This window comes from Hyla sarda, chromosome 6 (genome assembly GCF_029499605.1).
Source record: "Hyla sarda isolate aHylSar1 chromosome 6, aHylSar1.hap1, whole genome shotgun sequence".
NCBI classification, from domain to species: Eukaryota; Metazoa; Chordata; class Amphibia; order Anura; family Hylidae; genus Hyla; species Hyla sarda.
The window spans coordinates 237,347,572-237,373,371 of record NC_079194.1 but is presented as its reverse complement, the minus strand read 5'-3'; the positions used below and the strand labels follow the sequence as shown (position 1 = coordinate 237,373,371).

Genomic DNA, 25,800 nt, shown 5'->3' with positions numbered 1-25,800 from the left:
CCAATCCGTAAATCTATGTATATTGATATGTATATTGTTGTCTTGAGTGTCTTCAGAAAGCAGTTACAAAGTCAAATTAACCCCATATGTTTAAAGAACATGTATGGACATTCACCATGCCACATGGACTCATCCTTATCTTGTTTCGTAATCCAGACCTGAGAAGGACATTGTGCATAAATGCCCCAGGAACTGTCACTAGGCCTTAGTGACCACTTCAGTCCTCCGCCCTCCAGGATTGGGTGTCGAGGATGACTTTGATTAAGAGGGGGAGTTTGTGGTAGCTCAGTACGGGAAGTGTTGCCCCGTGCTCCTGCTGTCCTCTCAGGCAGCCTCCTTCAGTGTCCCCAAGGCCCCCTGCACTTATTTCCCCATTGTAAATATGTTTTACCATGTAAAGTGTTATAGAATGTAATGTTGTTTTAAGAGTTATATCATGTGATATGCCATGTGATTTGTTACCCAGGAGGTATCAGTGACCAAGTGACCCCAAGAGTGACCTATGGGCTCCCTGCTAGTCTCCCCTATATAAGCCCTGAGTGGAGCTAGCCTCTCTCTTTTTGAGCTCTGCTCATCTGCTAAGCTGAGGTCCAGTGCAGTCGTGCCTAGTGTGTGTGTCCAGAGTGTTGGAGGCCTCAAAGTCAAGTCCTGCAGCCACCATTAAGTTAAGTAAGCTAAAGTCACAGCTTTATGAGTCAAGTCAAGTCAGTCCCTGTCATCTGTCAAGTCAGCGTGGTCTGCACCAGATTGTCCAGTCCCACTACAAGTCCCAGCAAGCCCTTAAGGTCTCTGCATCACTGGTCACCTCATTGGGCCCGGGCTGAACTGTATAGACTTTACCAACTGTCTATCCTCAGTAAAGCTACCGTTGTCCGTAACTTGGCGTCGGTGTCTTTATTGCCCCCCGTGCCTAGCCCAGGATCCAGCGGTATACCTTCGGGTGGTTATAGGCTAAACCAAGCCCTGGCATCATGAATACAAGGGGTTAATGCCATCTGCCCCTAGGGTAGCAACATCTGCCCTGCACCACACACCCCGCCACCATATAAATATCATTCATTAGCTATATAGAGCAGTTTCCCCTCTTTGATTGTCACTTGCATGAAGTGAGGGATAGACATCATTCAGCCATCCACTCTGTCTTTGTCCAAATCGCTCTCTGAAAGCAGCCCCCACCCTCCTGAGAGACATAGACCAGTGTCCTGTGCCCTGCACTGATGAGTCATGCTCTCTTTAGTGCTGAAAACTGGGAGCTGTGTGCAGCCTCAGCCAATCAGACACTGTATCTCTCTCTGCTGCTCAGAGCAAAAGGGTGGGGGCTGGCAGAGCAGAGCTGCAATGATGGCTGGGAGATGTAGTAGAAAAGTGTTTCCCAACCAGGGGGCCTCCAGGTGTGGCAAAACTACCACTCCCAGCATGCCCGAACAGCCAGCGGCTGTCCGGGCATGCTGGGAGATGTCGTTTTGCCACAGCTGAGGGCACCCTGGTTGGGAAAAACTGCTCTACAAGTAACACATCAAGAAATGAGTCCATCATTGTGCATGTTATCCCAGCAAACCTTAACTGCGAGAAAATAATCATTTTGACATAAACGGACGCTTCATCACATTAAAGGGGATAAAATTTATTGACATGACAGATTGCCCCTTGCTTGCCTATAAAAGAAAACACAATATAAAATCTTTCTAGCTAAGCCAAATCATGCTGACAAATGGATGACTAAACACATTCTGTCACAAACCAGATCGTATTTTAGAGCGTACCGCATATCCCAGTGTGCACCAGGTGTCCAGAATATCCCGGCTTCTATTGCAGCACTTTACTAAATTTCCAATAATAACTATGCCTGCCATAGAATCTGAGTACTTTCCGTCTTCAGGGCAGGTTTAATATTTCATTTCCATTCCATTTTCCACTAAAGAATTATAATTTAATTGCTAAAAGGCTATAATCCAAAGCCACTGCGGTGGTGGCGATATGGCTCAATATTTTACTGAGCTGTATGAGTTGAGGACATAGCTATAGAGTTAGGGATGTTTCTTAACTCAAGAAAGAAAGGTATGGGGATGAGTTGCAATACTAGACACAGTCCGTGAACAAGAGTGGCGCTGTTTTTGGAATAAAAATGCAGACCCTTATTTGAAATCATTGTCCACCCCTTAAAAAATTACATTAAGGGCGCGCACACAGCATATTTGATGCTGTAGAAATCCACCGCTACAAGCACACAGAGCTACCCGACTACAGCTTGGAGCTCACTCTGCAGTTCCTCTTGTGACTGCTGTCGGCGCATCCGCAGCGTGAAATACACTACAGATGCGCCCTGTCTGACCCTGTCCCAAAAGGATTTTCTGGGCTTTCAACACTAATGACCCAACCATCTACTCCCGTTCACTTAAATGGGAGTTGTGCTGTATCCTGTGGATAGGCCATCAATGCTGAAAGCCTGAAAACCCCCCTTGAAGGGGTTTATCTAAATAATAAACCTTTTCCACAGGATAGGGGTTAAGTGTCTATTTGGGGGTGGGGGGGGGGGGGTGTACTAGTGATTGGTTGAGCTGGCCATCACTGCCAAGACAAGCATATTTTAGAAGGTGGGGACTGGAATCCCCTGAGGGGAGAGATGGGCACTCTTCTGGAGATTGCAAAGGGTCTAACTGGGGAGGGTTCAGAAACTTATCCCCTATCCTGTGGATAAGATAAGTTTTATTAGCTTGATCTTTAAGATCTGATATAAAATGAAATTGTCATCTTCAAGAGGTTTATGTGGTTAAAGGGGTACTTCACTGGAAAACATATTTTTTTTTAATCAACTGGTGCCAGAAAGTTAAACAGATTTGTAAATGACTTCTATTAAAAAATCTTAAACCTTCCAGTACTTATCAGCTGCTGTTATGATCCACAGGAAGTTCTTTTCTTTCTGAATTTCCTTTCTGTCTGATCACAGTGGTCTCTGCTGACACCTCTGTCCATTTTAGGAATTGTCCAGAGCAGAATAGGTTTTCTATAAGAATTTGCTCCTATTCTGGACAGTTCCTAAAGTACTGATAAGTACTGAAAGGATTAGCAGCTGATAAGTACTGAAAGGATTAAGATTTTTTTTAATAGAAGTAATTTACAAATCTGTTTAACTTTCTGGTACCAATTGATAAAAAAAAAAAAAATGTTTTCCAGTGGAGTACCCCTTTAAATTATGGTAATGGTCTTATTAACCCCTTCATGACCCAGCCCATTTTCACCTTCAGGACCTGGGCCTTTTTTAAAAATCTGACCACTGTAACTTTAAACATTAATAACTCTGGAATGCTTTTACTTATCATTCTGATTCCGAGATTGTTTTTTCGTGACATATTCTACTTTATGTTATTGGTAAAATTTCACTGATATTTGCATCCTTTCTTGGTAAAAAATCTAAAAATGTCATGAAAATTTTGAAAATTTAGCATTTTTCTAACTTTGAAAGTCTCTGCTTGAAAGGAAAATGGATATTCCAAATAAATTACATATTGATTCACATATACAATATGTCTACTTTATGTTTGCATAAAAAAACTGACAAGTTTTTACTTTTGGAGGACATCAGAGGGCTTAAAAGTTCCGCAGCAATTTTCCAATTTTTCTCAAGATTTTCAAAATCGTAATTTTTCAGGGCCCAGTTCAGGTTGGAAGTGGATTTTAAGGGTCTTCATATTAGAAATACCCCATAAATGACCCCATTATAAAAACTGCACCCCCCAAAGTATTCAAAATTACATTCAGTAAGTGTTTTAACCCTTTAGGTGTTTCACAGGAATAGCAGCAAAGTGAAGGAGAAAATTCTAAATCTTCATTTTTTACACTCGCATTTTCTTGTAGACCCAATTTTTGAATTTTTACAAGGGGTAAAAGGAGAGAAATCACCCTAAAATTTGTAACCCAATTTCTCTCGAGTAAGGAAATACCTCATATGTCTATGTAAAGTGTTCGGCGGGCGCAGTAGAGGGCTCAGAAGGGAAGGAGCGACAATGGGATTTTGGAGAGTGAGTTTTTCTGAAAGGGTTTTTGGGGGGCATGTCCCATTTAGGAAGCCCCTATGGTGCCAGAACAGTGGACCCCCACATGTGACCTCATTTTGGAAACTACACCCCTCATGGAATTTAATAAGGGGTGCCGTGAGCATTTACACCCCACTGGCGTTTGACAGATATTTGAAACGGTGGACTGTGCAAATGAAAAATTTTATTTTTCATTTTCACAGACCACTGTTCCAAAAATCTGTCATACACCAGTGGGGTGTAAATGCTCACTGCACCCCTTATTAAATTCCATGAGGGGTGTAGTTTCCAAAATGGGGTCACATGTGGGGGGGTCCACTGTTCTGGTATTTTCTAAAATGGGGTCACATATGGATATTTATTGTTTTGCGTTTGTCAGAACTGCTGTAACAATCAGCCACCCCTGTGCAAATCACCTCAAATGTACATGGTGCACTCTCCCTTCTGGGCCTTGCTGTGCGCCCCCAGAGCACTTTGCGCCCACATATGGGGTATCTCCGTACTCGGGAGAAATTTCATTACAAATTTAGAGGGTCTTTTTTCCCTTTTACCTCTTGTGAAAATGAAAAGTATAGGGCAACACCAGCATGTCAGTGTAAAAAATTTATTTTTTTACACTAACATGCTGGTGCAGACCCCAACTTCACCTTTTCATAAGGGGTTAAAGAAGAAAAAGCCAACCAAAATTTGTAAGGCAATTTCTTCCGAGTACGGCGATACCCCATATGTGTCCCAAAACTGTTGCCCTGAAATACGACAGGGCTCCAAAGTGAGAGAGCGCCATGTGCATTTGAGGCCTGAATTAGGGATTTGCATAGGGGTGGACATAGGGGTATTCTACGCCAATGATTCCCAAACAGGGTGCCTCCAGCTGTTGCAAAACTCCCAGCATGCCTAAACAGTCAATGGCTGTCCGGCAATACTGGGAGTTATTATTTTGCAACAGCTGGAGGCTCCATTTTGGAAACAGTAGCGTACCAGACGTTTTTCATTTTTTTGGGGGGAGGGGGGGCTGTGTAGGGGTATGTGTATATGTAGTGTTTTTTACTTTTTATTTTAGGTTAGTGTTAGTGTAGTGTAGTGTTTTTAGGGTACAGTCACATGGGCAGAGGTTCACAGCAAGTTTGCCGCTGGGAGTTTGAGCTGCAGCGCAAAATTTGCGCCATCTCAAACTTGCAGCACTCACTGTGAACCTCCGCCCATGTGAGTGTACCCTGTACATTCACATTGGGGGGAGGGGGCAAACATCCAGCTGTTGCAAACTCCGAGCATGCCCTTTGGCTGTCCGTGCATGCTGGGAGATGTAGTTTTGCAACAGCTGGAGGCACACTGGTTTGGAAACACTAAGTTAAGTAATAAACTTTCAAGTGTTTTGCAAACAAACTTAGTGTTTCCAAACCAGTGTGCCTCCAGCTGTTGCAAAACTACAACTCCCAGCATGCATGGTCTGTCAGTGCATGCTGGGAGTTATAGTTTTGCAACAATTGCAACAGCTGGAGGCACTGAGGTAGGAAACGGACAATGTTTCCCAACTAGTGTGCCTCCAGTTGTTGCAAAACTACAACTCCCAGCATGCCCAGACTGCCCAGGCATGCTGGAAGTTGTAGTTCGGCAATATCTGAAGGATCAGATGTTGCCAAACTACAACTTCCAGCATGCTTGGGCAGTCTGGGCATGCTGGGAGTTGTAGTTTTGCAACATCTGGAGGTCCACAGTTTGGAGACCACTGTATAATGGTCTCCAATCTGTGCTCTTCCAGATGTTAGAGAACTACAACTCCCAGCATGCCTGGAGAGACTGAGCATGCTGGGAGTTGTAGTTTTGCAACATCTGGAAGAGCACAGATTGGAGACCATTATACAGTGGTCTCCAAACTGTGGACCTCCAGATGTTGCAAAACTACAACTCCCAGCATGCCCAGAAAGCCAAAGGCTGTCTGGGCATGCTGGGAGTTGCAGTTTTGAAACTCCCAGAGGCAGCAGTGAGATCGCTTTACGGCGATCTCACTGCTGCCAATGAAGATGCCGCACTGCTGCCGGAAACTCACCGCTGGGACGCAGCGCTGCCGGAACTGCCTGGAAGATGTCGCTCGCGCCGGGGCCGCTCGGGACATCGCATGGCCGGGTAAGTGACGCCGGGGGACAGGTCAGGGACATTTAGCAGAGCGGTGTGTGTCCCGATCCCCGACACACCGCGCTGCTAAGTATTCTGATAGCGAAACGCTGCTATCAGCTAGTCAGATTTGACCAGCTGATAGCAGCGATCGCTGGGGGGGGGGGGGGTACGAAACCCCCCGTGGTCGCATGGTAAGATGGCTGGCTTCCATCTTACCGGGCGCTGCGGGATGCCGCGAGTAGCGGCAAAAATGTTCATGACGTACCTGTATGTCATGGGTCGGGAACACCTTGCCACCCATGACGTACAGGTATGTTATAGGTCGGGAAGGGGTTAAAGGGGTTATCCAGGAATGGAAAAACAGATAATTTTGTTAAAAGACCGCTCCCTGTCTGTCCCCAGGCTGGGTGTGGTTCTACAGCTTAGTTCTATTGAAGGGAATTGAGCCAAGTTGTAATACCACACCCAAAGGGGAGACAGACAGGGAGTGGTCTTTGAAAGGAATTAGGTCTGTTTTTCTATTCCTGGATAACACCTTTTAAATGCTGAAATCAAGGGTGTATCTACCATGAGGACAGGCTGCTATGTATGGGTCCTTGGAGAAAAGTGTTCCGTCTTGGTTGTTACTATGCTCTTTACTATAAGGAAATGAGAATCCATGCAGGACCCAAGAATTCCATGCTAGGCTATATTTATTAGGAGCTATATTAATCTGTATGACATACGTTGCCCCTAGTGGTGTGTACAGATAACTAACATTTTGTTGTTTAACTTCACCATGTAAAGTCATATTATTATATTTTTTAGGATTTATAAAAGTAAATATCATATTCCAGCATCTCAGAAACAACAACATTTTTCATATAAATGTCTGATGTAGATATTGCTTTAGGTTAATTTCTCTTCCAGTAAAATAAATTAGCATTGAAGTTTCAGTCTAAGCATTTCCCTAGGAATTCTTTGTTTGCAATTTTTTTGGTACAATCCTATTAAACTCAAGCTCACAATCACATTTACTAATAAAAATGCCAATGGAGTCTGCAATGGTTTTGTTGTGCTTAGAAAAGCACCAACTTAAAATGTCAGTGCTGATTCAATTGCATTTGACTCAATTAAAGGCAACAGATTTTATCTGCAAAATTAGCTTCTATAGTGTGTGGGTTTTAGGGAATTTAAAGGAAAAACTCCCTTAAAACTGGAAGTATAAATTCTATGGGAAATGACTAGTGATATGACAACAATGTGTTCATTTAAACATCCCCTTATAATGGGTACTCTGCCGAAAACATCTTATTCCCTATCCAAAGGATATCGGATAAGATGTTAGATATCGGGGTTCCTGCTGCTGGAGACTCACACGATCTCCGCTGCGGCACCCCTGTCATTTGGTGGACTGAGTGAACTACGCGCCGTACTCGATGACTGGCGATGCCAGCCGTCATGCCCCTTCCATTCACATGTTGGAGGAGGCGTGATGGCTCCTCCAACATATGTGAATGGAGGGGACGTGGCATGATGGAGGGGACGTGGCATGATGTCACGAATGCGGAAGCTGAAAGCTTCCGACTTCCAGGTGCTGCCTCTGCTGGCCCAGAGATTGATAGGGAATAAGATGTTTTAAGCAGAGTACCCCTTTAAGGGTAGGGTCAAATGTGCCGTATTTTGCTGCTGTATATTTCCCTACCGATTGAAGTCATTCAAAATGTGGCACTGGACGTGTCCATCACTTCTGCAGTATCAAAGAATAAGGTAGGTAGTGCTATGAAAAAAAAAAACTCTGGGGAAATTGTAATGTATTGTAATCTACACAAATTCACAACTGATTTGTAAATGCAACGCTAACTTTCCGGCCAACATTCCACAGACAGCTAGGACTGCTCGGAAATGCATTTCTGACTGAATTTCACAGAAAGAGTTGACATGTCAATTCTTTCTGTGAAGAATGGAATTTAAAGAGATACTCCGCTGAAAACATCTTATACCCTATCCAAAGGATAAGGGAAAAGATGTCTAATAGCGGGCGGCACCCCTGTCATTTGGTGCACGGAGCGAACTCTGCTCCATGTCCGATGACTGTCGATTCCAGCCGCCACGCCCCCTCCATTCATGTTTATGGAAGGAGGCGTGATGGCTATGTACTAGAACAGACTAGAAATTGCGGGGGACCCCCGCAATCTAACATCTTATCCCCTATCCTTTGGATAAGGGGATAAGATGTTTTTAGCGGAGTACCCCTTTAAGTTTACATGCCAGATGTTTCCGGCACGGAAATTCTGCAGTGTGTATGGGGCAAAAGAATCCAATTGAAAACAATGGGATTCTACTGGATTCTGCTCCGAAATTCTTCCATTTGAACAAGGGGGTCATTTATCAAGGCCCTAATAAGCCTATATTTTTGCACAGTCGGGGCGCATTGTGTTTTCTGCATTTGTTATGCAACAGCATATTTGACTTTATGTGCTGGTGAATCCCATGGGCTATCTGTAGGTGTGGTTTGTGTGAAGTTTTATAGGGGCACAGTTTACACATTGATCTATTAAGTCGCACATTTTTACACAACAGCCACTCCAGCTGTGCCAGAATGACTGACATGTGTGCTTCACATAATTTTTGAAAACATTAGCCGCCATTAATTAAAGGGAACAGGCATCTTGATAAATTCTGACCAGCTGCGCCACACAGGCAAGAAAAACAAATGCCGCACATGTTATCAATGACACCCACAGTGTGTAAATGGAATGTCTGGTTTGGAAAACACATCAAATACGCTGTTAGGAAAGCTCTGATTTCCTAACAGAGTATGTATTAACAAAATGGGGTCCCACATTCAGGATCATTTTCTTTAATCCGGAAATGTGGAGGTGGAATAATGCACATTCACACATTACATTAACAGCTTAATTATTACAGTGTAATGCTTAATTTGCCCTCCGGTGGATGTGGATCTGCTGGACCTGTGTGGCAGATGACTTGGACCGTACCAGGGAGCAGAGTCTAAGGTGGTGCTGGTTTTCACCAGAGGCCGCCGCAAAGCGGGATGGACTTGCTGCGGCAGGCGGCACCCAGGTCAAGCTACCCCTGGCGTAGCTTGACCACACAGGCGGCTGAGGAGATGCGAGGCACAGGAGGGATAAGGCAGCTCGTAGTCAGGATAGCAGAAGGTCAAGGCAGATGGCAAAGTAGCGTAGTCAGGACGTAGCAGGAGGTCAGTAGGCAGGCGGCAGAGGAGGAAGGTCAAGTCACAGAGCAAAGGATCAGATACACGGTAAGGCAACTCTCAGAATTGCTTTCTCTCAGGCACAAGGCAACAAAGATCCGGCAGGGAAGTGAGGAGGGTGGAGAAATGTATCAATGAGCCACAGGTGAATCACTCTAATTGGCGCACTGGCCCCTTTATACTTAAAGCTCCGGCGTGAGTGCGCCCTAGGGGACGGGGACACATGCGCCGGAACAGAGAGGCAGAGGCTGGAGCAGGAGAAGCACCAGGTGAGTGACGGACTGGGGCTCGCATGCGGGCGCGTCCCACGATGTGAGTCCCAGCCCTGCCGGCAGCAGCAGGTAACGGGACCATGCGCTCACGGCCAGCGTGTGTGGCCGGAGCGCATAATGTAACAGCCTAGACCTCTTATCTCTTATCCAAAGGATAGGGGATAAAACGTCTGATCGTGGGGGTCGATGAGGGTTGATGTCTGATCGTGCACCATCCCCTGTCATCTGGTGCATGGCGCGAGCTTCGCTCCGTGCCTGATGACTGGCCATGCAGGGGCTGGAGGATCATGATGTCACGGCCCCTTGTGACATCACACCCCACTTAATGCAAGTCTATGGGTGGGGGCATGGCTGGGAACCCCCGCGATCAGACATCTTATCCCCTATCCTTTGTATAGGGGATAAGATGTCTATGGGCGGAGTACCCCTTCAAGGAACCCCTCTTAACCAAAAGGAATTGTTCAAAGCAGTCAACCGCTTTATTAACCATAGCCAACTTTATGGTATACTGCTGTTCTGTCAAATATTTTTCAGTAACCTTTAAGTACAATGAAGGCTTGGTCTTCAGGCTTTCACACTCCAGCCTCCCATTACTGCAGTGCCTTATTGGATTTTCTTAATGCTTTTAGCTTCATATCATACAGGATTTTTCACTCTGGTGCTGGTGTTTGATTTTTTAAAGTGCGAAATAAATGTAGCCAGTGTACAGTTGCCCCCTATTTCAATTCCATTAAAAATAGACATGTATTGCAGAGCTGTAAAAGTGACATTTTTTTCTTAGAGCCATACAAGAAAATCTTATTATCAAGCAGCTGAAGCAGCAAAAACCCGCAAAACTCCGTAGTCTCTAAAGGAATAGATATGCAGCTTTATGCCCGATTCACGAGCACAGATTTATGCAAGTGAAGCTCCAGCCAGCATCTTCGTCTGAACGCCTTCAGCATGTTTTTCATTCTGTATGGTGAAGTAATCATAAAACAAACACTTGAAAGCAAGAAACGGAGTCCTGGATACAAAGACTAAAGAAATGTGATGCCTTATTTAGCTGGGATGCAGACCTTACTAACCATGTGCATTTAGAGGGAAATACCGGGAAAATACATGGACGGGCTAAATTAAGGATAAGCCATTAATGTGAATTGCTGAAAAACACATTTTTTCCACTATAGGGAAATGAATGAAACATTTGCTTTCATATGAAATCACATCTTATTGATGGGGTCTAAAGGGCTTAAAGGGGTATTCCGGCCAAAGACATCTTATCCCCTATCCAAAGGGTATGGGATAAGATGGCTGATCGCGGGGGGGGGGGTTTGGCGCCACTGGGACCCCCCGCGACCTTCATGCAGAACCCGCAGTCTGCTGCTCCAGACACGGAAACTTCTGTGTTTCCAGAACTGGAGATGTGACATGACGCCCCCTCGTGACGTCACGTCACACCCCCTCCATTCATGTCTATGGAAGGGGGCGTGATGGCCGGTGGCATGGTTTCTAAGACTGAGGTTTCCGAGACAGGAGCAGCAGCCCCCCCCCATGATCAGACATCTTATCCCCTTTCTTTTGGATAGGGGATAAGATGTCTTTGGCCGGAATACTCCTTTTAGGTCCTCGTCCCAGTGACTGCCCTAAATGGGGTTAACAATCCTTAATACCCTGCCCAAACTCTAGAGACTTAGACCAGGCACCCACAGCCAGAATGCCACAAACAGGAGGAGAGAGGCAGGCAGTAGCTACCGGCTACTTCCCAATGACACAGCCCCAGAAAGGGCAGGCAGAATGGGCTCAGTCAGCAGCCACTTTGGTGGTCTGTGAGTGAGGTAGGTGTTTATTCTTAACCCCCACAATGTTCCTGACTCTCAGCTGGGGTGCTGCTGGCATAGTTTGCCTTATGCATTTCTATTTTTATCAACATAAATTTAGGAGATTTAATTCTTTGTGCGCTGGATCAAGTTTATATTGACTCGGCCTGAGTGGTGGAGTTAGGCAGGGTTCCACAGCAGCATCTCAGTCAGCTTCCCACCCTCCCCAGCTTGGCAGCAAAGTAGTTCCCTGGTGAATTTCCTGGGCACCGCCCCCCACGCACTGACCTGTCCATATATACAGGCGGCGTTGGCAGGGAAACCCTTTAGTCTGTCATTGGCTCTGAGGGTCTTGCCCATGCCTTTAAACAGAGAACATTCAGTAATTTTTTTCTTGCACTGAGAAATCTCCCATTGTGTAATGTATAGCACGGGCATGCGCAGTAATAAAACAGCTGATCGCTGGAAGTGACGAATCTTGAGTCATTTCACAACTTTTCAGAACAAACCATCCGTGAATTCACAGATAGTTGGCAGCCATGCACAGGTTCCTACACTGATCTTAAATTCCTGTCCGTACACAAGATTCAGAGCGGTAATTTGCCTCCTCTGCTTCTAAAGTGCCAGAGGTATAATGTAGAAATGTAGGCTGTGGGGCTGGACATGAGTCTGCATTAGCAGAGCCATTTGATACAAGAAGCAAATAGGAGAACATCAACTAAAGTATACGCAGGAGCCTCTACATTATACTTTAAAGGGGTACTCCGGTGAAAAACATTTTTTTTCAGATCAACTGGCTCCAGAAAGTTAAACAGATTTGTAAATTACTTCTGTTAAAAAATCTTAATCCTTCCAGTACTTATCAGCTGCTGAAGTTGACTTGTTCTTTCCTCTCTGACCACAGTGCTCTCTGCTGACACCTCTGTCTGTCTCGGAAACTGTCCAGATCAGGAGAAGTTTGCAATGGGGATTTGCTCCTACTCTGGACAGTTCCCGATACAGACCGAGGTGTCAGCAGAGAGCATTGTGGTCAGACTGAAAAGAACAACTCAACTTCTGCAGCTGATAAGTACTGGAAGAATTAAGATTTTTTTTAATAGAAGTAATTTACAAACCTGTTTAACTTTCTGGAGCCAGATGATATGAAAAAAAAAAGTGTTTTTCAACAGAGTACCCCTTTAAGAACAGCCTATTCTATACTGAATGTTGGAGTGCTTCTTTAAAGTAACTAGGGCTGATATTGTAGAATCTTTCTTATAACCACACATATCATTGACTGCACTTTACTTCTAATTGAATGATGAGTTATTTAGGTTACGTTCCATTATCTCCTCATAGTAAACCATTGGCATCAGTTAATTTGCCAATTATATCAGAAGATGTAGTGGCATCATTGTTACTGTTATGTGGTGTAAGATATTAATTTCCTATTAATTGTACTTGAATTCATTATAATATTTCATTTTCAGACAACACTGGGATAATGAAGTTTAATTCATATTTAATGAAAAACTAAACAGTGAAACTGATTCATAAGGGTAATTTAGATCCTGAATGGAATTGAAGGAGGAAAGATGTTGGGGTTTAAGCAGATGTGACAATTAGTTAGTGTACTGACTCTTTTATACTGGATACTGCTAAACCTATTGTATTGAAACATAGATACAGACCATATATAAAGACTCCGATAGGAATGAGCTAAGTAAAAAGAATCTGAAATTTCCTGTTATCTTGAATCCCCCGGAAATAATGTATATGGTGTCCCTGTTTCTAAAACAGCCAATGTCTCATAGCTCCTTTGGGGCTCTCCTCTTGTCAACAGCAAGTTATGGGGAATTGTTCTGTTGATTCTAGTAAGTGACAAATGACTGTCATAAATTTGATAATTCTGGCTACATGCACCCAACACTAGCTAAGTGTATACTGAGCAGAAGTCGATGGAAGCTATATAAAAATGTTTGCGGTGTGATCTCTGTTCTGATAGCTGCAGTAAGCCACTATGACAATATGAAGGTCAGCAGGGAAGTTCTGTGACATCCAGAAATCATATTCCAGCTTTTTGTTACCGGTTTCCCTTACCTAGTGCAGCAGCCATACTTAGAAGCATATGGACACCTTTTGAAAAGACGTTTTTAATCCCTGTTTTGTACTTATTATGTTGCAAAAAAAAATTCTCCGTAGGTCTTCATAAAAAATGATGTTTACTTCTATAGCCTCTAGTTTCCTTTGCAAACTCTATTTTGTTTCCATACTCATTCACAGACGTTATGATTCTCTACTGAAGACTGCCTTGTATCTGCTCTCCTTCTCTCCTTCCAGCCTGTGAACTGTCCTCCAAGGTTTCTTTCACCCTTGTCTGCTATCTAAGCTGGTTATCTCTAATACTAAAAAGGAAGACAGTGTCTGACTCTGACAGAGCTTTGAGCTAACAAAATATAATTTCCAGAAATTGAGGTGGGCAACAGTGACAAACTTTTTGGAGGACATTAATATCAGATTTTTTAATATCAGAGTAAATAGCTACTTAAATAACAATACTATATTTGCATTACTATGCTATGTACCAGGGCTGTCCCAAGACATTGTGCTGCCTGGTTCCAAGAGTAAAATTACATCAGGTCCCTCACAGGTGACATCTTCTCTGATTGAAGTCGTTCACTTTCCATTTTCTTCTCCATCCAACCTAGACTGTCATGATAGTTTCTTCTTTCTCCTTTCACAACTCGTCTCCACACATTTCCAGCACCTATAACGCTCCCTACAGAAATAATAGAGTGGCTAGATAAGTGGGTTGGGAAAGAGTAGGTAGGTCTGTCCATCACCCATTAGTTAGGTTGCTCCAGAGTAAATAGCTAATTGTACTACAATACTACATTTGCATTACTATGCTATGTACCAGGGCCCGCCCAATACATAGTGCTGCCTGGGTCCAAGAGTAAAATTAGTTATATGCAGCGGCCTTACTTAGGTAGTAATAGCAAGCAGCCCCCCTTAGGTAGTTATAGGCAGCAGCCCCCCTTAGGTAGTATTAACCAGCAACCCCCCCCCCCCCCCTTAGGAAGTTATAAGCTGCAGCCTCCTTAGGTAGTTATAAGCAGCAACCCCCTTTAGGTATTAACAGATTTATATATAAAAAATCATAATTACCTGGCCCCAGCACGGTCCATGGCCTTTTCCCTCTTGTCTTCTCCTCCGGTCTGTGCTCTGGCGCATGATGATAATGTCCTTCATGCACCGGAGCGCAGAGAAAGAACACTTGGGCTTCTTGTGGACACCTGCATATTGTGGGCGGCCACAAGAGTGATTGACAGGGAGAGGAGCCCCGCATTGAACAATATGCATGTCTATAAGTTGCGTTTATAGTTTAATGTGTCCTGGACCATCCCTGAAAGCAGGAGACCGCTGTTTAAACAGATGTCTGCTGCTTCTGTGCTGCAGTGGGTGCAGCGGGGGCCTGGGCCCCCAGGAGCCGGCACTGTCTGTATCCCCCTGATGGCGGCCTTGCCCCTGCCTGTTATAAATCTTCTCGGGTGGCAATTTGCCGCCTCTGTGAAGGTGCCGCCTGGGTCCAATGGACCCAACAGGACCCATTATATGGCCAGCCCTACTATGTACTAAAAGGTTCCTTTTACAACAAAGCTTTCAAGTAGAATCTGAAGCAAACAAACATATTGCAGTAAGCTCTGTGCCCAGCATGTCAAATAAGGGATATCCCAGATCTTCCCTCCCAACTCCCCCAGAATCCTCTTGGGTATTTCAAAATGACATTTTGAGGAATGAAACAATCCATACACTGTCTGGAGAGATTAGCTGACAAGACACTACTGCTGCAGGCATCAATACTACTCCTGTGGAAGTCAACTCGGGATAGGTCAAGCTGACATTCATTTGGGGTTCTTATTGAACCACTAACCCATGTAAATTAAGGAGATTGTGCAGTAAAGTCAAGTTAGTCAATGCACATAATAAGTGATTAATGAAAGCAGGACAATCGGTACACTGCCGTAAACCCTCAAGTCCCAAAAGTGCTTCATAGGAGGTTTTTATGCATGATGGATGAGTATTAGTCTCTGTGTCTCCGGGGTGAGCTGTGGGGTATCATTGCTGAGGTGTCTGGTGGTCCATGTGGTGGACAGAACATAAGGTATAACACCAGGCTTTACTGGAGAGCTATTGCCAAGAGGTAAAACCTGTGTCAAAAGTTATGTGCATTTTTCTAACCCTTGCCATTGCTCCAATGCATCTAAAATAAAAACTAAATCAAGTCTGTAAATGATCTAAATTTTAAATATTCTACCAGGTGATGTATACAGCACTTATAAAGATCTACCGTATTTTTCGTCCTATAGGACGCACCGGCGTATAAGACGCACCCAATTTTTAGGGGCAAAATCTAAAAAAATAAAGATTTTGAACCCAATAGTGGTCTTCAACCTGCAGACCTCCAGATGTTGCAAAACTACAACTCCCAGCATGCCCGGACAGCCGTTGGCTGTCCGGGCATGCTGGGAGTTGTAGTTTTGCAACATCTGGAGGTCCGCAGATTGAAGACCACTGCATAGGAGGTAATACTCACGTGTCCCCGCCGCTCCGGACCCGTCACTGCTGCCCTGGATGTCGCTCCATCGCTGTCGCCGTGTCCCCGTCGCTCCAGAACCTCTCTGCTGCCGGCCGGGTATCCTCGCTCTCCGTTGCCGCCATCACGTCGTTATGCGCAACGACGTGATGACGAGGAAGGAGAGCGCCGGCCATACAGGGGATCCCTGAACGGAGAAGACACCGAGGAGGCAGGTAAGTTCCCTCCCGGTGTCCTGTAAGCACTAACCCGGTTATTCAGTCGGGCTGTTCGGGACCGCCGCGGTGAAATCGTGGCGGTCCCGAACAGCCCGACTGAACAGCCGGGTTAGTGTCACTTTCCCTTCAGATGCGACGGTCAGCTTTGATCGCCGCGTCTGAAGGGTTAATACAGGGCATCACCGCGATCGGTGATGTCCTGTATTAGCCGCGGGTCCCGGCCGTTGATGGCCGCAGGGACCGCCGCGATAGGGGTGTATTCGCCGTATAAGACGCACCGACTTTCCCCCCCCCCCCCAGTTTTGGGGAAGAAAAAGTGCGTCTTATACGGCGAAAAATACGGTATGTTTCTCCATGGTTACAGACTACAAACACATCCTGGGTAATCTGATCCTGCAGTCATGTTATTCTCTTTTCCTTATTTTCGCTTTATAATAAACCACAGAACAATCTGTCCAGAGGAAAAGTTGCTTAGTTGCCCATAGCAACCAATCAGATCACTTCTTTTATTTTTAACAAGGCCTCTGTAAAATTAAAGAAGCAATCTGATTGGTTGCTATGGGCAACTGGGCAACTTTTCCTTTCAACAGGTTTTGATAAATCTCCCCCATAGAATCCAGATAAAGCAGAAGAATGCAAAAAAACGGCTGCTGACAGTTTTTTGCAAGTTTTTGTTGCTGGACTGGACCCTCAGCAGGCCACGGTTTCAGTCTGGCAAAAAACTGATATGGGCCAAAAATGAGCCGACCCGTGTCACTATCTGACTCCAGTGAAAAGTATGGGGTGCAGCGCGGGTCCAGCAGGTATACAGCAGCAGATGTCTTATGCATTCTCCTGTCAGATCCAGCTGCTGTATGCCCAAATCGTAATGTGAATGCACCCTTAGTCATTAGCATCTCAGATTAATGACATTTCATTGTAGTGTCGTGTAAGATGCCATATGCCCTCAGGTAGCAAGTCCCAGATGGATATATTATAGCAGGCTACACACATATATAGTGTTTCCGAACCAGGATTGGTGCAAGAATTTTTGCCACCCTAGGCAAAAGCTAATTTTGCCGCCCCTTGACTCTGCCTATTGGCCTGCCCTTTGACATGCCCCACCTTACTACTGGGAGGACACACTGTAACAAACCTCCTCCCCATGTAATCTCTTTACTACTGGGGTGATACATTGTAACAAACCCCCTCCTTCTAATGTAATCCCCTTACCACTGGGGTGACACACTGTAACAAACTCCCTCCTTGTATACTTACTTTACTACTGGGGGAACACACATGAGGGGGGTTATGGTGGTGTTGCTGGCTGAGCTGTTTGAGCGAGTGGTTTAGATGCTGATTGTCTAACTTTGTTGTGGCGGACAGAGTGACGCCCCCATCAGGAGGGTGCACTAGGCGGCTGCCTATTTTGCCTATAGGCAGAGCCGGCCCTGCTCCAAACCAATCAGTAGTGCCGAGGGGCATCATGTAACTTCCTATACTAGTAATTCCAGCAGATTTTCATTGCAGCTTAGTGAGGTCTCCAGGAAATGAAGCTTCCTAATAGACTCATTAGCAAAGGATTCCAGCTCCATTGTAACTTTTTGCACATATGGGGTTGTAGTTCACATCATCCTGCTCCCTTAGTGCCTGAAACAGCTGAAATGTCGCAATTGTTACTTCTCTGCTATATGCCTGGAGGCAATGAAGTGACCAGAATTCTCTGTGAGACGCAGCTTGGTATCTCGAATGATTCCTTCTGTATCTTAGCAATGACCTAATTAAATCAAATACACAAGTTGCCGAGAATGGAGAATAAATGAGAAGCATATCGTTGTGTCTTCCTGTATTCAGGGCTTGGAGATAATGTAATAGAAGGTGAAGGAAGCTTCCAAATGCAACATCTAGAGAAATCCCTTAGCAATTCAAGAGAAAGCACAATATTAACGTCACTTCATAGGACACCTAGCTTCTAGGATGCTGTATGGATTGTGATAGCAAATTGCAATGTTGGAACCAATGTAAAATGTTATAGCTTGGCGCCATCCCTTTAATTGATTTCTATTGAGAAAAATGAACCAACACACTGATAGATGTGAAATGTGATTATGAATTGCATGGAAACAACTAGAAATGTGAGAGCCATGGTATTGCTACTTGTGTGGGTGATGTCAGTGACTCTTGAGTCTACTATAATGCTGGAGGGATGATCAAATTCATTTAGCTACATGTTATTGCTGGATGCCTTATATTAATTGAACTACAGTATTTTGGGCAAGTGTCCAAACTATGTTGGCAACCCACTTCTGCGAGACGCTCAGTCTCTCAGCAGGTTTCAAAACAACTTGCCTATATCACAGCCGCTATACCACATCTAAGATAAAATGTTATAGAGCAGAATCACTGGTTTTCTCTTACGGTAAGCTTAAAGGGAGCCTGTTATTGCTTCCTGGTGGATTCTTCCTGTCACATTAGTCTCGATTGATAGATCTCCCCTAAACCCCAAAAATGAAGAGATGTATCAATCAAGGCCAATGGGGTCGGAAGAAGTTCCCAGGGACCGCTATGATGACTTGAGGTTTGGGCAGCATGAAAGTGATGACAAGGTCCCTTTAATGTGTTAGATGCTGTAAGCAACTGTGATAGCCTGGGGGGTGTAGGGTATGGGGAGTGTAGCTGTGCGATAATCAAAGGTTGCTTGTTAACCCTTGCTATTCGTGACGCCAGGGTGAGGGCTCCTCAATAAAGCTTTTCCTACCGCCATCCTTCCCAGGAACGATAGGGAGGTAGATGATAATAGGTTTGAGGTAGGGAATAAAAGATTGTCCACAACCGGAGAGCTTCTGTAAACAGTGTTAACTTTTACTGAAGATTTTCTGTACACTTCATTAACATAACAGTCTCTTTGCATAACAACAGCTTTCCTTTGGAGATTGACAATGGTTGGGACTTTAGCATTCAGAGCCTTTTAGTCTATTGCGTTGTTCCACTGGATTTAGGGGAATTAGCTGTGGTCCAGTAGTCACGCTAGCTTTAGTAGGAATTTAGATTTGAACCACAATTTTGGTTCTGCTGAGGCCATAGGTTTTGAGGCCTAGAGTGTCTTTGAAAGTTGCGTAGCACCGTCCTGTTAGTCCGGCATCCACGAGAGCAGCAACCCAAGAGAGCGATAATTGGATGCAGCTCCCTTATATGGGCAGGGGCTGGACTAATGGTAATTGGTCCATACGGATGTCAATCACCATTACACAGATTTGTGGGTAACAAGTGACCCAAGGACCTGCTAAGGTCCTACAACATACCATAGAGGTTACTAGCATGGTCACATGACCGAAGGTCCTGCGAGGCCGAACAAGGTAAGTACTATACATTACTATGAAATATAGATATAATTATTAAATATAGACACACATTAACATTAGAGTTAGACTTAAAGAGGGGCAACTAGGGGCTGTCCCATCTGAGGAACCCTACCTGAACGTAGTTACTCTGACTTTGGGGACCTCTACACTAGCTACTGTATGCAATACGGTACCGGGACACCACACAACATTATATTTAAATGGGTTGCTTGGTTTATAGCTCCTTCTTTTTCCAATACCCTATTGTGAAGTAAAAGATAAGTTTGAGCCCCTGGAGGACCCAACCTGTCTAAGCATTACTCAGATAGTCCATTGATTTTAATAGGCATCATGAAATGCTTCATTTACCCTGTGGTAGTGCCGTAGGGAAATCGAATGCTTGCTGCCAGGGTGGTTGCTGGGAGTGCCAGCATACTGTTTGATCAGATTATTATCAGAAGACTTTTATTTTGGTAGCTACACATTTCCCTTCAAAAATCTCCATTAGATAAAAGCAGTAACATGAATTTTAAAACTTCTGAGGAGGCTTCAAATAAAGATTGGACATCCAGTTTTTTTCTTTGTTCTTATTTGATCTGTCCATCACACTACCCTAAGTCATATATATCTGAGTTCCCTGTCTGTAAATATAGCTAATTGTGTAATAAAAAACACAGGTTCTTCACAGCGTCATCTACTCATAGGTCAAAGATGTTGGATCACACTCCAATGTGTAGTGTAGATAAATACTTAGTTTATTAAGTCAAAAAATGTAACGTGTTTTGAGAGTTGAATGTATCTTCCTCAGTGAATACACTTTGATTGGGCAAGCGTATTCACTGAGGAAGAGACATTTAAGTCTGGAAATATGTTTGATGATTTGGCTCAATAAAAGTTTTTATCTACAATACACATTGGAGTGTGATTTAACGTTTCTTTGACCTAGTAGACAGTGCCGTAGAAAACCAGTTTTTTTCCCTGCACAATTCAGCTATACTCTATATTCAGCCAGGAATCTACCTACTGAAGTCCGGGAGGCTGCACTATTCATCTATATATACGTAAATAAGCTATTAACAGCCCAAGCTGAACCGCGATTTGTTATATGATCTGTTTTTAGTAATCCTATGGCATTACACTATGGGAAACTCTGCTCTGCTTGTTAATGTATAGATACTCACGCCAGTATATATGTCTGGTTTCTATCTTATTGTTGTCTTGATTGAATGATACCCAGAAGTACTGCCATAAGCTACCCAAAGTACTGCCCCGAAACATTCTGCTGAATCCTGTGCTATTCAGAGGGAGCCCTTCGTACTCATTAAAACAAATTTTTGCTATTATACTCCTTATGGTAAATAAAAAATATTTCTAATATACTTTGTTTAAAAAAAAATGAAGTTTTCTATGTTTTATTTGTGCTTAAAAAAGCTCAAGAGCACATTTTCCCCATCTTATACACAGACTTTGGACTGAAGCCCAAACACAGGAAGTGTAGCCTGGAGTGCTGAGGGGGGGGTGTCCAGCCTCATCCAATCATAGCTCCTCTCACACTTAACTGCCATATGCTGTTGGTTGGATAGACCCCCCTCAGCACTCCAGGCTGCACTTCCTGTGTTTGGACTTCGGTCCTAAGTCTGTGTATGAGATGGGGGAAAATGTGCTCTTGAGCTTTTATTAAGCACAAATAAAACATAGAAAACTTCATTTTTTTTAACAAAGTATATTAGAAATATTTTTTATTTACCATAAGGAGTGCAATAGCAAAAATTTGTTTTAATGAGAGCGACCATTTAAAGGTAACCTGTCATCACTTTCATGCTGCCCAATTCTCTAGCCATTGTGACTTCTTCTCTCCCAAACAGCTTTGATTCATAGATCTCCTGTTGAGTTATAGGTAGAGATCTTTTTTTCTGTTCAGGCAGCATGAATGATACCTTTAATGACAATGCTGCTTGGCAAACATATAAAGATCCAAGAGGGAGGAGGATAGCCAGACATTTTCACAAACCAATAACTTAAAGTAAACATTTAAAGAATGGATGACTCTTCCAACTCCTTAACATTTTAGATGTATTATGCACAAAGAAGGGGGATTATGACACCTGGTTCGGGACAATTCATTTGCACAGAGACAAGTGGCTTGTATACTCTGACGACAGCCACCTCCAACCTCAAAGACAGGAGACCCTTGCTATGGCTGTTATGTGTGGAAGAGGTCAAATTCATGGTACCAGAAACCATAATAGCAAAATTCCTCCTCAATATCAGCTGCATCAGTTCTTCTGGATTATCAGACTGTCATAGAGATGTGTATTCAACTCACTTGAAAGGGAAGAGAACTCTCAGGAATACAGCACAAAAATAAAACATTTATATGAAATCGTCTACAATACATTTGTAGATTAAACACAGGAATTAAAGGGGTACTCCGGCGCTTAGACATCTTATCCCCTATCCAAAGGATAGGGGATAAGATGCCTGATCGCCGGGGTCCCGCCGCCAAGGACCCTCGTGATCTTGCACGCCGCACTCGTTAGAATCAGTCCCCTGAGCGTGTTCGCTGTCGATCACGGGGACGGAGCATTTTGACATCACGGCTCCGCCCCCGTGTGACATCACGCTCCGCCCCCTCAATGCAAGCCCATGGGAGGGGGCGTGGTCATGTCCCCTACCATAGGCTTGCATTGAGAGGGCGGAGCGTGACATCACACGGGGCGAAGCCGTGACGTCACAATGCTCCGTCCCCGTGATTGACAGTAATCAGACCCGGAGCGAACTGATTCTAACGGGGTGCGGGGACTGATTCTAACGGGGTGCGGCGTGCAAGATCACGGGGGTCCTCGGCGGCGGGACCCCCGCGATCATGCATCTTATCCCCTATCCTTTGGATAGGGGTTAAGATGTCTAAGCGCCAGAGTACCCCTTTAAACATAGGAATGTCCTCTTTGATTCTCTCTGCTCTGTGTCCTGTATCTGATGCTGTGAAATTCCACATAATATTGTTATTCTGTACTGGAACAAGTGTTGGTTTATTAGACACCAGGAATATCCTTAAAGGGGTACTCCTGTGGAATACATTTTTCATTTATCAACTGGTGCCAGAAAGTTAAACAGATTTGTAAATTACTTCTATTAAAAATCTTAATCCTTCCAGTACTTTTTAGGGGCTATATACTACAGAAGAAATGCCTTTCTTTTTGGATTTCTCTGATGTCACGACCACAGTGCTCTCTACTGACCTCTGTTGTCCATTTTTGGAACTGTCCAGAGCAGGAGAAAATCCCCATAGCAAACATATGCTGCTCTGGACAGTTCCTAAAATGGACAGCAGAGATCAGCAGAGAGCACCGTGGTTGTGACATCAGAGAAATCCAAAAAGAAAAGCTCTATAGTATACAGCCCATAAAATGTATTGGAAGGATTAAGATTTTTTAATAGAAGTAATTAACAAATCTGTTTAACTTTCTGGCACCAGTTGATTTAAAACAAAAAGTACCCCTTTAATTTGAAATGCTTTATGCAAAATATACATAAGGTTCAATGTCCCTATACATGGCATTCCCCTTGACAATATACACAAGAAGCAATGCCCTCAAGTCTCTGTTCCTTATAATCATTGGTGACATCGTCTCCTTTTACATTTTTTCTGATAGACAACCATTGAATACTGAGCATTCTCATCTTCAGTACTGGAAGGTTTAGGGTTACCTGAGTGAACACGATCTCTATATAATGTGCCTTATAAACCCTTATTACTTCTGGGCTGTTGTGTAACGCTTCCCATTGTTTATCATTCATCCCAGTAGTCACTGATATATATTCTGCTTGCTAACAGGATGACCTACATTGCTATCGCCAGTCATACATAGGAGCTGTTGCTTCTTGCATCCTCATACACTATAACTTTGCCTTCTTTCCTATAAACCTGAGCAGTGCATTCGCCTTATACAGCAATATGGAATTGGGAATGTAGCACTGATTTACTATTGTGATAAAAAAAAAAAGAGAGATGGCTCCTATAGAATCTGTAATGGCAGCCACAGGGGGGTTACAACAACCCTACAGCAGTGTTTCCCAACCAGGGTGCCTCCAGCTGTTGCAAAACAACAACTACTAGCATGTCCGGACAGATTTTGGCTGGGAATTGTAGTTTTGCCACAGCTGGAGGCACCCAGTTTCAAAAACACTTCCCTACAGGGTACAGCTACCGAATGGGAACATGCGACAATCCAGCTAGATAAACACAGTGATTTACATTCACAATGGCAAGCTCAGCTTCTGCAACTTCTTGCAGTCTACATGTATTGTAATGGTTTTACTGACGTCAATGAGCCAAGTTTGAACTGCAGCACTACAGTGTCTATGCTTATGTAACAGGCAGCTAACCTGTATCACACTGAGATGGTAGACCAGTGATTCCCAACCAGGGTGCCTCCAGCTGTTGCAAAACTACAACTCCCAGCATGCCTGGACAGCCAAAGGCTGGGAGTTGTAGTTTTGCAACAGCTGGAGGCACCCTGATTGGGAAGCTCTGTGATAGATGGATAGATGGGAGATACCTCGATTCATATGAGATGGATAAATAGATAACAAATGATATAAATAGATAAATAGTGACATATATATATATATATATATATATATATATATATATATATATATCATGGTGTGAACTGAGGACATATCAGACTCATAGAGGGCAATCCCACACTCTGGACCCTACAGTCAGATCAGTTCTCAGCCCTGGAAAGCTGCCCAGTATCCATCAAAATCAATATACACTCATTGATTCTAATGGGCACCGCGTAATGCTTTGTTCTCCAGAGGGAAAACAACAACTTTGAGGATCCCTTCACCAATATGACACTAGACACCCCTTGGGAAGCCTGTTGCTGGGAGGCTCACTTTGTAAAAGGGGGTACACAACCCTTCGCCCTGCCAAAAACAACCAGAGATTTACCTTTGCAGCCTCTATAATTGACAGCATCATACTGGGGAATACTACAGCTACAAACCATTTATTAAATATTTTAAGGTACCTGGTGAAGAGGTAGACAGAACCCTACGAAGTATGTGATAAAATGATATAGATAAACAACAATATATAAACAACCACAATACCAGCACCAAATATTGATAATTACTACAACTGTTTGTAAACATAATATAGATAATAAATAAACAACCACAATACATACAACAAATATTGATAATTACAACAACTGTTTGTAAACATAATATAGATAATATATAAACAACAATAAACAACCACAATACCAGCACCAAATATTGATAATGACTACAATTGTTTGTAAACATAATATAGATAATATATAAACAACCACAATACCAGCACCAAATATTGAGAATTACTACAATTGTTTGTAAACATAATATAGATAATATATAAACAACTACAATACATACACCCAATATTGATAATGACTACAACTGTTTGTAAACATAATATAGATAATATATAAACAACCACAATACCAGCACCAAATATTGATAATGACTACAACTGTTTGTAAACATAATATAGATAATATATAAACAACCACAATACCAGCACCAAATATTGATAATTACTACAATAACTACTGGGCAATGTTCAGGGCTGGGTGGTTACACATATTATGGAAGAGTGTAAAAGTTCGAAGAGGGTGGGCATGAAAGGGTTACCTTGCTTAGAGTTTGCTGCAGGAATGATCTAAGATGCTTCTGGCTCCTTACATGTGATTTCTGTCCCTAGGACAAGCTGCTCTCCTGTAAACACCCATGTTTGGAGCAGATCCCAGAGATGTCCTGATCAGTCCTGGGGACCCTGCTCCTCATATGTGCATCCTAGAGACTTTGGGGCTGAATTGTAGAGCACATCCACAGGGATGCCTAGGTATTTTGGGAGGCAGAGAGGATGCTTCTCACTGCATTCATTCAAGCCCTCCTACTGACTGCAGAAGTCCCACCCCTGAAATCACTAGTATAGGGAAGCTCAGAAGAGGGGGGCATCCTCAGGAAAACACTCTGGTGTAGGGGCATTCCCAATACAGTGCTGCACAGGCTGGGAGACACACTACTAAGTTGCTGCAGTAGACTGCAGGCTGCAGTCACCAAATGGAATGCAGATCCTCTTCTTGTGTCAGAGTAATAACAGTATATCAAGATCAAAGCCTCCAATATCATGGCCCTGCAGCATGCTTTTTACTCATTGCCCACACTGCAGATTTTCTGTGCTATTTTGCA

General features: G+C 43.7%; 1 protein-coding gene across 1 annotated transcript in view; it reads right to left on the bottom strand.

The window, feature by feature from the left end:
• SYT12 (synaptotagmin 12) overlaps positions 1-25,566 on the bottom strand; it is a 114,425-nt gene extending 88,859 nt beyond the window's left edge. The window contains exon 1 of the mRNA XM_056526715.1: positions 25,240-25,566. The gene's annotated coding sequence lies outside the window, so the exon portion shown is untranslated. The remainder of the gene's footprint in view (positions 1-25,239) is intronic.
• Positions 25,567-25,800: the final 234 nt, after the last annotated feature.